This window comes from Phalacrocorax aristotelis, chromosome 14 (assembly GCF_949628215.1).
Source record: "Phalacrocorax aristotelis chromosome 14, bGulAri2.1, whole genome shotgun sequence".
NCBI lineage: Eukaryota > Metazoa > Chordata > Aves > Suliformes > Phalacrocoracidae > Phalacrocorax > Phalacrocorax aristotelis.
The window spans coordinates 2,128,989-2,144,083 of NC_134289.1; the positions used below are offsets into that span (position 1 = coordinate 2,128,989).

At 43.7% G+C, this 15,095-nt stretch overlaps 1 protein-coding gene across 1 annotated transcript in view; it reads right to left on the bottom strand.

Moving 5' to 3' along the window:
• The window catches only part of PRKG1 (protein kinase cGMP-dependent 1), a 531,163-nt gene that overhangs the window by 494,988 nt on the left and 21,080 nt on the right, over nt 1-15,095 (bottom strand). The window lies entirely within an intron of this gene.

The following is a 15,095-nucleotide window of genomic DNA, read 5'->3' on the forward strand; positions in this document are numbered from 1 at the left end:
CTGCCATACATAACACGATAGGATTTTCCCAGTGTGCGAGCACAATGTCTCATGCACTATGATTTTCTGCGTGCCAACAAACCTCTACACGCCTCTACCTATATGATACAGTGCACAGGTCTGCAGCACAAAAATAACAAAATAACTGAACTGCATCAGCTGAGCCCTCAGTGCCAAATGGCTGTTTTCTTTTGTCTTGCCTGTGTTTGCCAGGCACGGAGTGGACAGTGAGGTAGATACGTCGCGACAATGCGGCTCCTGGGCTTGGCCCTCCAGGGCAGAAAGAGGGATCTGTGGGCAAGAAAACAGCTGGTTTGGGGGTTCCCGATAGAAAACCCCCACAGCCCAGCGAGGTGCAGGCGCCTGCAAGAGCTTAGGCAGCACTGGGACATCGGCAGAGTTTTGTGCTCCGATGTTTGCAGGTCAGCAGAAGCAGCTGCTTCAGTTCCCCCTTTGGGAGTTTGGTATGGGGAGAAGAGAGCAGCCCTGGCTACATTTTTTGCAAGTAGGTGGTACCTACGTTTTTGTGTTTGCTGCCAGCAGTGTGTGTAGACCTCCCATTCAGGCATTAGCTGGAAAGGAGAGACATCCAGACAGAGACCATGTTTACGGCATTGAGCTTTTTGGGGGGTTTTCTGTTGTTTTTTTTTACTGTTACATACTGGCACTTGGATGAGTCCAAAGTTCCAGCTTTCAACATGCAGATGGTCTTTATAAAATACATTTAAAAAAAAAAAGAACGGAAGAGAAATTACAACTGCTGTCTGCTCAGTGCTGTTGTTTGAAAGGGCCTGGCCTCTGTTCATAAGCATGAGGTCTGCAGGTTCTTCAATGTGTTTGATACCTCCTGCATTTTTTGAGATGCACGTGAAAAAACAAAAAAATCAGGTTATGTAAAATGCTGCAGTTTTCAGTCCCCTTGATGCATATGTGCCAGGCACAAAGTCCCCTGGTTGTTTTCACAGGTTGCCAAAGCGCTTTAAGTTCAGACAGCATCTTTTACTGCATATTCCCTCCATTTCCATCTTGTATAACTCGTAGGAACAGAAGAACCAAACACCTTCTGAACATTTCCATTTTAAAGACGACCAGCATTAAATAGACGCACTCCTGCTGCCTACAAACTAGAAATCAATGATAAATAAAGTATTTTAATAGCATTCAGCTGACATGCTTGAAGTTTTATTGTTTTCCTCTCTACAGAAGCGATACCAACTTCTGGATGAGGGAGATGGTAATACGGTTAACTGAAACCCACCAGGCTTCGAAGGAATAACAGCCCTGGGGGAAATGTGCATAATTTCTCGATGACAAGCGGTAAAGTCACACTACTTGGTTTCTATTAGAGGTGCATAGCCCAGGACTGAGCCAACAGTACCTAGATCAGAGAGAATCTGGAGAAAACTGTGAGAAATTACAGGAAATAAAACTGGTGAGGAATTCAACTGCGTATATAAAAAAGTATATGTTTACAGGTGGGAAGCAGATTTTCATAAGACCTACAAGGTCTAAAGAGAGATTTTATGGCTCAGTTTTAGATTTGGGACTATAATCAGCAGCTGTCGAGTCTAAGGCTGATCTTCCCTGATTTAAGGATGAGGCCAAAGCAGCCCAAAGGGCTTCACAACCTGACAGCTGAGTTCTGCCATGGGAAGGCAGCCAGCAGTTGCCTATTTTTGACTATTCGCTGCTCTTCTAAAGAAACTATTGGGCGAGTGCAGATCTCCTCCCTGCGGTTCATACTTCAGGCTTTCCTGAAGTACCGGCTGGTGTGTAATCTCACAGATCCCAGGGATCCACTCTGATAAAAATAAAACCTCTGATCCCATTCCTTTCAACTTAAAGTTTCCAATAAAAAAGAAACCTCAGAGTCTCAGAGCAGCTGCTTTTTCTTCTTGATCCGGTGAACGGAAATAAATAGCTTTAGGGAGAAGAATGGCAGGAATGCACCAACTGGCTTGGGTTTCGGGAGGACGGGATGAAGTTGCTTGCAGTTTGTTAACGGAGCCTTTGGCTACAGACATCCCAAAGCCTTTTTCTGATCTGATCACTGTGATATCTGACTGGATGTCAAGCAAGGAGGAAGCTGAAAAAAAGAGCATCTGCAGATGGGATCCTCTCTGCCCCAAAACACCGCGTGCCACAGCTTGCTGTTGGGAATCACACGGAACAGGGATGTTTCTTCTCTTCGAACAGGCTCTGATATACTCACAATATTTCCCCTCTGCACAGCTCCTAGGTTTTAATAGCTTTTGCTTCTAAACCTTTCAAGGCTCATCTGTCACCAAATGCACCCACTCAGCTGCCATCTTCCAAGCTAAAAACATATTTGAGAGCTCTCTATTCTGCAAACATCTCCTCAAGCTTGTCAATCAAAGCTCAGGTAGCAAGTGGGATCGCTGACAGGCAAATGTCACCTTGCTGCAGGCAGCCAGGACAGCGCGGACAGAGAAGCTGGAGATGCATCACAGAGTACATGAATAAACATTTTCCTGACCCTAGAAGCATTTTTTTCCCCTGCCTAATCCACTCCAATGCCAATCCTTACTGTTTCCCCAGAATATCTACGGGAGCAGATCAGCCTGTGGCAGAAAGTTGAACTGCTTGGATTTTGCAATGCATTTCTCTGCTGGTCAGGGCTTTGTGCAGATTTGGGAAGGTGTGTGACCCACAGGACTCTACCAGGTGATGGCACACAGCCGGTTGCAAAGCCAAATGCATTCCCTACATGCATATTCGCAGCAACACCTTTACAATGTGAAGAAGGAAAGATTAAAAATACAGGAAGATCTAGAGGAAGGCAGCAAGTACATGAGCTGAGCTCTTGCAAAAATCATGCTACAACCAACTCAAGTTGCAGTTCACCCTGGAGAGTCACTGCGTTTCATCCGCGGGATGCTACACACACACCCCCCCACATTCCACCACGACTCGAAATTCACACCAGTCCCTGAGGCAGAGGAAGGAGTGCCACCTACTGAAACTAGAACACATCTGACTCCTCCCTAGGGCATACTTGGCCATTTTTTTTGCCTTTTGCCCCAAACAGAGTGCCTCCGGTAGCTCCTTCTGGGGCCACAGTGCCCTACAGTTTTGCAAGGGGTAGCTGGAAAACAATTCAGCCCCCAAGGATGGGGATGAGGATGGAACTACGGTGTCAAAGCAACCTCACCAAGACCAAGGAGCAGGAATTGGCAGTATTTGAGGAGTGCTTCAGCCCCATTTATCTCTGAAAATAAACCCTATTGTCTTGTGACATTGGACGTTCCCTCTTATTTTGGTCCTTTCTGGAGCCTCTAAAAATGAATGGAAACCTATTTGTTCCTCCCTACCAAAGGGATGGAGATATCCAGGGCTGGCCACTCTTGCAGTGAGTGCTGTCTTTTAAATCCCATCGATTCCCCAGCGCTGAAAGTCAAATCAACATCTCAACTGGATTATCTCAAGGATTTTCATTTAGTATGTAGATATGTAGATTCTTTCCATTATCAGTAAGAAACACTGAGAAGTAGCTCTTGTGAAGAACATGCAACTGCTCCAGCCTGCCCTAGGAAATCCTCCCAGGATGAGGATCATTTGGCGTAGAGTGCACAAGGAAAAAAAAATACCCCAAGACCTATTAACAATACCAAAAAATGCTCACTGCGGAGACAAGATAGTATGCTGTACTGCAATTGGTAATATGCTTAGCTTTTTATACCACATTAGGGTCATACATAATAACACAAAAATCAATGTTTGTGTCATGCAAGGCAAAAGGATGAGACATTATGAGTGTACAATAGCACAGAATTATCCCTGTAACAGGGTGGTTTCAAGCCCTCCTTCCCCTTGCATGCACAGATGTATGTGCCAGAATCAGATTTAAGGTTCAAGTTTCCTGTTCTTCGTGGGTCCTTTGTCCAGAAAAATAGATGGCATGAAGGGCCTAATGCACTGGCAAGGTAAGACGTAACCCTTCCCTCATCATTTTTCCAGGCTGGAGGAAAGCCTGTACCTCTGGTTCCTGCTGGGTGGGCTACAGAGCTGAAACAGTGGAAGAGTATCAGTCATCTTTATGGGAGGAACATGAGTTTTACATAAAAATGGCATAAAAAATTCTTCTCAATATCCAGTAGTTGAATACACGTTCAATAAGCCCTTCAACACTTTTTCCTGCCATTAGAGCAACCAAAACTGTCCCTCTGACTTCTTTTCCCCACTAACAAGACCCTTTTCACACCAGCCCTGCCTATGTGTCTAAAGAAACCACAGATCCTCTGCCCTCCCAAAAGCATCTTTGGTTGAAAGACGTCTTTTGAAGCAAGGTTTTTTCTCCCATGATCACATGGAGAGTTGGATTTTCAACAGCTCACCCCATTTGATGGTTGCACGTGGTGGCAGTGGCTCTCTGCATCCCTTCACTTCAGTGCTGGTTCAGCTGCTCATGAGCCCCTATAGGGTAGGAGGGGGTGCTATGGGCTTACTGGTAGCACCTTCTCATATCCTCAACCTAAATGAAATCTTTGGGTCTGGCCTTTCTCCAGGAAAGAGTAAACATATTTTCTGTGCGCCCCTAGATTGGAATTGCAAATAGCAGCAGATCTCCAGGCAGGTCAGGTGTGAGAACCACCGTCCCTGATCCTGATCCCTCCCATCCATACACTCCTCAAATGACTGGTTGATTTTTTCCCACCTGCCAGAAAGGGCTGGACTGCCCAGCAAGGTCAGACGTGAGCAGAGCTTAGACACATTTTCCCGTAGGCTGGATTAAGTCAGAAGTGGCTTCAAAATTATTCAGCTGCCTTAAGAAGTCTCTTTAGGCTCATGTTAAGCAGCAACTTGTTCTGAAAACTGCCAACATAAATACTTAGTGCTGTTTTGCAGTTACTACAATTAGACACTGACTATGCCCCTGCTTTTCTCAGCAGTCCCAGGGCACTGACTATGTAGAGCAAAAGCAGCATTTAGACAAGGAGAGCCCTGTAAATGTAGTTTTCTTTAGCTTTTAGCCTTAAGCTACCAGCAAATGAACCGAGGGACCAATTAAACTAAATGTAAGGATGCAGATCTAGTCTTGGAGCCATGAAATACAGGATATAATGGAGACAAAGTTTATAGAAAGTATCAAATCAATTGACGTAGTTGGAAAAACAGATTCATTCTGGCTCTCTTGGATGTATCCATGAGATTGGAAGAAGCTGAAATGTTAGAAGGAAGGCGTTGGATCTGAGGCCAGCAATTTTCATGGAGTCATGCCTGGGATAGCCAGGCCAGCTTCCTTGTCCTGTCGTCAACTAGAGTTTAACCACTTGGGCCAGCCCATGCTCAGTGACCCTTTTATCTTCACTATTCAACATACGTTCGTCCGCCCTCTGTATGATATCTCAGTGGTGAAGGGGTGGGAGAGCTCAGCAACTCATCCATCACCCAGCCGAGGCACCAAACAGCTTGGGGTTACTGCCTGAGGATGAAGACAACCCAGCCTGATCACACAGTAGGGACAACATCCTAATGCCGAAAAGCTCTGCAATTCAGTCAGTCGTTGAACAAAAATTACCCAAACCTTACTTTTCAGAGGCAAGACCATTACAAAGCCATTGGCACAGCCAGAAACCCTACAGCTGCCTAACATGCTCTGGCCATCACTTTTGTATTGCGTTGCTTAGGAAAGGCACTTGGGCAGAATATATACCTGACCTAACCATGTTACATGGTCCAGGCAATCAGGAACTCAATGGGGCGGCAGGACATCTGGGGTCAAATCCAGCTTTCTGCCTCTGTTTCTGACTTCACCTGCTCTTACTGACCTTTCCCATCTGAGATTATCTCTTCATCTGTCTTTATGTGGGACTCCAATTAGCAACAACAGTTTCCAGGAGCACATTTTGGAGCAGTGATTCTCACATTGTTATTCAGCACACACAGAATCCCAGAATCCCAGGTTGGGAGGGACCTCAGGGATCATCTAGTCCAACCTTCCCAGGAAGAGCCCAGCCTAGACAAGATGGCCCAGCACCCTGTCCAGACGACTCTTGAAGGTGTCCAACGTGGCCGAGTCAACCCCTTCCCTGGGGAGATTATTCCAATGGTGACTGTCCTCACTCTGAAAAATTCCCTCTGGTGTCCAGTTGGAATCTCCCCAAGGGCAACTTGTGTCCATTCCCCCTTGTCCTCTCCATGAGACTCCATGTAAAAAGGGAGTCTCCATCTTTCTTGTAGCTGCCCCTTAACTCCTGGTACACGGTGATGAGATCCCCTCTGAGCCTCCTTTTCTCAAGGCTGAACAAACCCAGCTCTCCCAGCCTATCCTCGTACGGCAGCTTCCCAGTCCTCTGATCATCTTGGTGGCCCTTCTCTGGACCCCTTCCAGCCTGCCCACATCCTTTTTGTACAGCGGGGACCAGAACTGCACACAGCACTCCAGGTGTGGCCTGACAAGCGCTGAGTAGAGCGGGATGATGACTTCTTTCTCTCTGCTGTATGCTGGTAAAAGCTTGCATTGACCAAAAATAGGTTTGTCTTGTGATCCAGCCTGCAATTATTCATGGTACACTTTTAAAACACTACACGAGCACAGCTCAACTCATCAGCTGTTACTGTGCAGTTACATCTTTTCCTTTCTCCAATGTCCATTGCCCTCTACCACTTGCTGAATTCTTTAGTCATGGTTCTCTGGTTGCAAGAGATGGAAAGTCAACTACTCAGGAAGGTATGAACAGCAAGGGACTTGTTTTCCCCCAAAGTTATATTAGTCAATAGCAGCTCATTTCTACAGCCTAATTTTGGCACTGCTTGATGCCATTTCTTAACTTCCTGGGTTTAATGGTAGCAAACCTCTTGCCAGTCCTGAGCATTTGCAATTCTGGGTGTTCCCGCTCATCGCCCTTTTGGACCCTGAAGTGTTTCTTATCTCTCCTTGCTGGTAACGCACCGCTCACCTACCATAATTGCCCTGGTCTGTTGGGCTGATTTATCCAACCTTCAAAACAATTCATTCGTATTTGAAATTGGGTTAGAAATAAACACATTTTCCGCTACCACCGATATGAAAATAACCAGCGCGTTACCATTATTTTATGATGAATGCATCATGAACAAGTGCACCGTCTCTTTATGTAATCAAATTAATTCCTCTGCTTATTAAGAATTATTATTTGAATGTTTCAGGTATTTGTAACAATAAGCACAAAGCATAGATTTTAAGCCTGTGTTTTACATGACTGTACAACAGACTGGTGTCTCTTAAAGATAAATATAAGGGGCACTGAAAGTTGCCTTCCTTTTTAGAAACAGTTTCATGCTAGAACTGAAGTCTTTTTCTGACATTTGCATGTCCTGAGCAACTAGAAAGATTTGAATGAACTACGAATCTTTAAGTATCTAGAAATGTTTATGTCCGCAATTCTAGCAATGCTAAACCTTTCCTTGCAGGAAACATTTCCAGAAAAGGTTCGTCCTCAAGGTTGATCCCTGTGATCCTTTAAGGCTCAGAATATATGGCTGCATCCCACAAAGGACCTGGCTCGTTAAGGTACCAAAGAAATATCCATGAATCATCCAGGCACAATCTGCAAACAGGGGCTAACACCAGGTTTCACAAAGGTTTACCAGCTCTCTACTGACTTCTACAGCTATTTCTTATTTATGCTTGGGGAAACTTCATCAGGTTGGGCTCTCTGAGTGTGTAAAAATGCTTATGCTCACAATTTTCTCTTTGTTAATGTTTGCTCGAATTGATTGCTCTACTCATCAGACCATTAGAGGCCAGTGTTCGCCTGATTTCTTAAGCATTGCAAACATCTTTCAGCTGACTGCCCTGCTGCGCTGGGTGAATCAGGATGGGTAGCACCTTTCTTCTCACCTTTGCACAATTTCTGCTTCAAGTCAGCAGCCAGACTCCTGGATAAGGTGCAGGGCTCCCTCCTCGATGTCACTGCACAGCCAGTACCCCATCTTGGAGGAGGGTGTGCAACCACATCTCCTCACTAGCCACAGGCAAGTTGAGCTCTGCAAACCTTGGGCCACAGTGCCTTTTCTGACTCTAGCTCCATCTCCAGATGGTTTTGCTCTGATCCTGACGCCTCTCCATTGCATAGTATTAAAACATGCGTTGAAACATGCTGGGAAGGTTCGCCTGTGCGGCTCTTCTCCACCATAAATGTGCTGGGAACACTCGCCCCTGCACATCTTCCCCACCACCTCCTAATCTTTGATCTGGGTGGAGAACAGCACAATTTTCACTGCTGGGGAATTATGATACCAACTTGTGGGAGCTTCCTCAAACCTAGAAGGAAAAATCCTTTGGAAGTGATGATGTCACAAAGACATCATCCACTTTGGGTCTGCTTCTCTGTGCTCTAGAGAAAGAAAGATTTCTAGGTTGGTATTGACTCTTCATAGGCTACTTCTCTGCAAGAACTGTTTCTGTTGAAGCTTTATCATCTAAGCTTTTACCTGAGCAGCTTGGCCCAAACAACAGGGCAATTTCTTCATTCCCTTATTTATGCAATCCATATATGCAAACCTCAGTGTACAAACTCATCTTCAGAGCATCTGAAACACTGTGAAAGGGTCTTGTGTTGTTAGAATAGGGAAGGATAGATCCTGGTACACGGCATAAAAACCTGCATTGTGGCAACCAGAAAGGCAACATATTTTATACTTCTGCTCCCTGGAATAAGAGTGCAAATTCGCAACCCACTTCAAAAATCCCCCTGCTCCTTTATGGATACACAAACATAAATTTGTTGTTTTGTTTTGTTGTGTTTTCTTTTCTCTAAGCCTGCTCTTTTCCTTTTTTCTTTTTTGCTTAAAAGCCATGACTATCAGCAAAACAACTTCTTTTCAACTCATGATTTGGGCATGACGTAGCATGAAGCGCCGTGTGCCACCTCCCGCGCGGTGGGTGCTTGGCCCCGCTCTGTTCCCTTACATGGCCTGCAGCTCTGGCAGGCACAACATTCTCCACATTCCTCTTTTTTTCCCCTGCTTTTTAATTCTCATTTTTTTTAGGAGGCGAAAACACAAAGCACAAGGAGTAATGCTGCCCTCTAGTGCCCTGCTTTCCTAGCTTGAGGCACATGGCTGCAAACCTTCACACCAAATACTTGTTGAATCTCCACCACCACAAAAAACCCAAAACATCAGAAAAAAACCACTCACAAAACACTCAAACAAAAGGCAATACAGAAGCAAAAATATGCATGCATTGGAAAAAGAAAGAAAGAGACCACAGGGGCCAAGAGAATTGCTCAAACTCAACTTTAAGTTCCCACTGATATATTAACATATTCTATTTCTTAGCAAGAGGGTAGGATTAATATCAGAAGTTTTTCTCGAGTTAGCTATTACAACTCTAAAGAAGTGAACGTGTGGCATATTAAGGGGCATATTTATATAAAAGCAGGCATTTATAAAACCACAGTACTGTCTCTCTATATGTCCCCTATAGTAGCCAAACTCACAGCCTTCTTTCTCCTTAATACTCAGTTTACTTGATAAGCAAATTATTTCAGAGATGTAATAGCTCTACCTGCAAGTCCCAGCAGACCAGACATCATGTTTTAGGTGGGTTTTCTTTACCACACCTGTATGAGTTCCCCCTAAGGAGACGCAAAAGATAGATCGATTTGCTGAAAGTTTGAATCAATGATTTGATTCAGTGATGGACATTAAATCATTGATTCACACCGATTCCTGGCTCTTGGCTCAACAGCCAGTACATGCTGCCACTGCAATAACATGCAACAACACCGAGCGTGCACATAAACCTACAAATCTCTATCTTTTAGTATTAATGACCAATTCAATAACCAATCTGAAAAAGGAAGACATTTAATTTTCACTATATACCACAATTTTGTACTTAGTCTCATTTCTTTAGATTTTAAACTATTCTAATTTCAGGAGCCTGAATCTTTTTACTTTCAATTTATATTCCCTTGTAAACTCTCAGAAAAGTCAGTTAAGTTAAAATAGCTCATGATAATCCACCACACATACACACATATATCACTGCAATTGCAATTAGCCCATCACCTCAGAAAAAACCTCCCCAAAGTCCTCAAGTGTACAGATAAAGTTAAACTTTGCAAGCAAACTCTTATTTAAACAAACATTAATGTAATTTCCAGGTGGAATTGGTATTGATTGGGCAGCAGAACAGCAAGTTCTAAGCATGGAAGTCTAAATTATGGGGAGAAAATCAATACAGGAGCCCCACTAAAATGGACTATTCAAATAGATGTTTGTTCCCCTCAAGCTTCTATATATTTTTTTTGTAGGGAATGCTCAGCAGATGGGGTAAATAATGTTTTTAAAAGGCAAATTAAACCCAAACGGATTTGAATATTCAACAAAATAAGTCTGTCCTCAGGCTGAAACAGCACAGTACCCAATTCTTTGGTGGCAAAGCAAGGTCAGCCCACGGTCCAGCTGAGAATAAATTAAAGCATGTCCCAGCTTACATTGTAGAGAGAAGTAAAACCTTTTATTAGCCCAGATAATGATGCAGGAAGAAAGAGGCATACTTTTAAGACTAAGCCACAAAATATATTTGTGATATCTATAAGCAATAAGCCACAAAATATCTACCAGGAGATGATATTGGACATGTGAATCCTATGTCTCCTATACAGCCCATGAATGAGAAAAATTCTGCAATCTGTGCTCTTTTGAAGGCATAAGCAACAGCTGATATGCCATAGTCATTTCTTGTTCACAGGCTTCTACAGCCTGAGGTAGATTTGAAATCTCAGGGAGTATTAAACATCTCCATGAACCTGCATGGACAAGAACTGCACCAAACATCTCTGCTTTGCATCACCACCCTCTTCTCAAATAATGTTCATTGATGGAAACAAGTTAATTTCTCACCTGTGGCTTCTCCTCTTCCTTCTATTGAGAGGCGTTATTAGCTATTACTCCAACTATGCAACTAACATCTGCATATCAATGCAACCTATTAAAAAGTTTCACCAAAACCATCAGAACTGAAGCAGGTTTTGAGATTTTCAGGGGAGAATTCACTTCACCTGGGTAATTCCTTGATGAGAGGGAAAGCTCAGAGCAGAGGTAGATACCAACCCTTTCCATTTCGTCTTGGGAGATCAAAAGCATTTCTTAAATTTCTCTAACATTAACCCATTTTAAGAGGGTTCTTCAAATTCTATAACAAACTGCATCCATTTAAATTCAATACTAATTAAGAATTACCTTTACAGCAAAAAGCAATATTTATTAACAAAACAAGAGCAGGAGGAAAATGGGCATCCCCAGAGATTTTCCTTTAGACCCTGACAGACTTACTGAAACGTCCTTTGAGGAATCAGGATGGCAGATGCCTCCTTATGTAAATAAGGAGTCTTAGACATATTTTCAGCACGATGCCTTTAGGGAAAATAAAAATCACACAAGAAGTGAACTATATCTGAATATATCCGCTTATATTAATAAGTAGGAAGAGTCAGAGAGGGTGTATTTCTACAGGAAGGCCTATAGTGTAAGTCAGTTATCTGCCTACAGTGCAGCCAGTTCCAACTTTCTGGAAAAAAAACTCATTTTCCTGAGGCTAGGCATTATTTATCCACCGGAGGGAGTGATGCAGACAGAGCATTTGGACAATGACCATTTCCAGTCCTAACATCTCTGTTGACACTAATTAGTTGAACTTAAGGTTTTGAATTAATGCAGCATTTTTCCTTTGTAACTACTAATACTTTTTTTCTTTTTACTGGAAAAGTCTTTTACCATACATTCAGGTTTTGCTGCCCACTGAATGGCAAGTTATGTGTTTGCAAAACTAGACCTTCAACTTGTACATCATTATTAGGACTTCTTCCATGATGCCTGTGGATTTAAAAATATATATACACTTGATTTTTCCCCCCATCTCTCTACCTTTTCAGTAACACATAGAACAGAAATGGTAGAAAAGAGTAGGGACTGGAGCAAGGTGTCTAGAGTATAACTAACAGCTCTCAGAAACATCTTTGAGTTCTTGCAGAGACCAGTGATTAAAGCTTTAAAGAATGTACCTGCCTCTCCCCGGAAGGAAAGAAGGGCCATTTGATCATTCAAACCACATTGTTTAACCCATATTTTTTAACTACTGCTTTAGTTTATTTTTATTTCTTTTTAGCCTATTTCTGTTCCTAAAAAACATGAAGCAGTCTAAAACATGAACTAAGTGCAGCTCCTGCTAGCTGCATGGGTTAACATAATTACTCATTTGTATCCTGGTCAGCTTGCTGAATTCACAGGCTGTATTTCCAACTTGAATAATTTAACATGTATTAATTATTTATACCTTATAGCTCTTTCAAAAGAGTTGTTCGGAGTCAATGCCAGTTATTAGACTTGGCAGACAAAGCCAAGCACTGCCCCACGAGGGCCAGCTCCACCGTCGTGCCTGCTTTATCCCAGGCATTGCAGAAGGGAAATGAGGTTTGCATTTAGCCACCAAAAAGCATCATGCATTAGATCTGCCTACATCCAGTGCTTAATTTATAGATGATGGCAGCAAGTTCAAAAGAAACTGAAAAAAATACATCTCCCTGCTAAGCACCTTTTTCTTTTTTCTAGTCAATATAATACATTTTAAGAGGCAAGATTTCAAGCAGGCAGACATCCTTTCCCCATAATCTTTGCAATGATTTTCTCTTCCAGTAGTCAAAGTGCTGGTTTCTAGCTAGGGAAAGACCATACGGCCACGAAATGGTCATCAGAACATCCAAAAAAGGCGGGGTTTATTGAACATCACCCACCCACAGCTTTATCTGGGCCTGTCCCACCAGCTGCCCCTGCAAGCTGCCAAAAAAGCCAGGGTGATCTCCTCCTGCTAGGAAGAACCTCTCCACCTTCCTCCTTTGCTTCAGCGGGGACTTTGATGAAGACGTGGCTCCATGCGAACCCAGAACGTGAAGTTATGACCAGTGAGTAAGTAGAAAACAGCTAACTAAATGGAGAAATAATGACTAGAGGCCAATAATCACATGGATCTACTGGTGGCTCAGGCTGAACTGCTTTTCAGAGTGCTAATATCCCCATTGTGGGAGAGGACACTGAGCAGCTGGAGATGGTGTTGGAGAAAGTAAGCAAATACCAGAGACCTGGAAAGAAAAATCTTTATCAAGGACATAAAGGGCTCAATTTGTTCAGCTTGTGGGGGAAAAAAAAGACTAAGAGAAAACTTGATTATATTAAATATACACCACAATGTAGATTAAGTGTTTAGCATTAAATGGCATTTTGGAGTAGCAGGAAGAGGCATTACGAGAACTATAAGACAAGAAAATTCAAAAGAAAAATGAGGCACCTATTTTGAACATGAAGGGCAAACAACTGTGAGAACAAACTCCCTAGAAAAGTGGTAGATCACATGTGTGTCCACCTGCAACTTGAGGATGGCAGTGCCACCTCAGCCACCTTCTCCTCTGCTCTGCCAGTGCGCTCCAAGGTGCCCATCACAACCCCAGCTGAGCAGGTTTATGTCATAAAAGCTCCACACCAGCCAGCTTTTTTCCTGCCCAAACATATTTATTCACAAATCTTCCCTCTTGCTCTCCATCTCGGGGTCGCTCATTGCCATTGCTGGTGTCGGGGACATTGCAGCCACCCAACGTCCCCTCCATTTACAGCTCCTGCAAAGGGCCGAGCCGACAGGAAAATATTTTGCATGGCCAAGCGGTGTGTGCCAGCACACAGGAGATGCTTCTCCCCACCTAACAGTTGTTTTTTGGGGTTTGGCAGCTTTCACCCAGGAATTCTTCCCCAGGGTTTAACAGATAAAAATACCAGTGAATGAACAGTGCAGCCTTTCAACCTCCCCTTGTCCCGCCAGGCCAGCGCAACCTCTGGTTGCATCTGCGGAGCTCCTCGGAGGGTGGTGTGGTTACCCAGATGTACCCAAGGGCACCGCTGGCTATGTACTTTACCTTATTCAAACCATCTGTTTAAAGATTTCTGGTCTATGAGTCCTTTTACGAGAGCAGAGGGTGGGGAGGCAGGCCTGAAAGCACTTTTTCATTCCCGGGAAAGCTTGGGGTCTGTGCAGCCCTCCAGCTTTTCCCTCTGCAGTGACCTCCCTCCATTCCCCAGCAACTGAAGCATCATATTTTTTGATCGTTTTTAACCACTTCCCAGCATTAAGCTAAGGGTTGTCCTCTACATTTTTCCCCCTTCACCAGGGTCTCAAGGGACAAGTAACCTTAAGTTAAGGCTACAAGATGTGGGTCTGTCATTGCCTTAATCATAAAACATTGCCCATCATGTAGAAGGTAACACTGAAATAATCCATGTGTTTAATCTCCAGCAATAAAGGACTGCCCGGTAACCTCAGCTGGTGTTTCAAAATACTCCCATCTGCTACCTCTAGGTCGTGGGTACCCAGAGTCTCAGGCAGCCTCTCCCCATCAGTCACTTCTTATGCACGTGCATAGAGAGAGGGCTCAGTCACAGCACCCACATCACCCAGCCCCTCTCCCCCTCTGCAAGACAAGTATCACACTTCCCCCACTGGTTTAAATAACCACAGCAGCAGTGGCCGTGCTGGAAAACCAGGCATTTTGGGACCACCATCAACCTTGTGATATGATTTATGACTAAAGGGACAAAACACGTTATGGTTTTAATATTCTGTGTTACCCTAGACTGACCCTGTTCAGCAGCATTACACCGCTTATCAGAAGTGTTAAGCCAGCACTAAGGATATAACCCAGCCCAGCAGCCCCTAATGTACACAATGCCCTCATCCTCCACAGGGACAAAAGACCATGGATAGCACTGCTATGCTTCATACCTGGTGCTTGTGAGTATTGCTGCATATCATATGCTTATACATGCTCTTTTCTCCCATATCTCCTTTCCCTCCTGTAAGACTGTAGCCAGGAAGGAGATGGCATAGCATCCATCTATTCAATCCCGGCCTTAAACCTGATTTAAATTAGTCCAGACCCAATCCATCCCTGGTTCTCTCACACAGTGGTATCAAACCCCTTTTTTCCTTGCACTAGCAACTACTCTGCCAAGCTCACCTGAGCTAAAAAAACAGGACAAATAGCCCTGTTTTACCAGTCCTTTTACTATCAGGCCAGTATTTTCAGAGTTCAGATTCC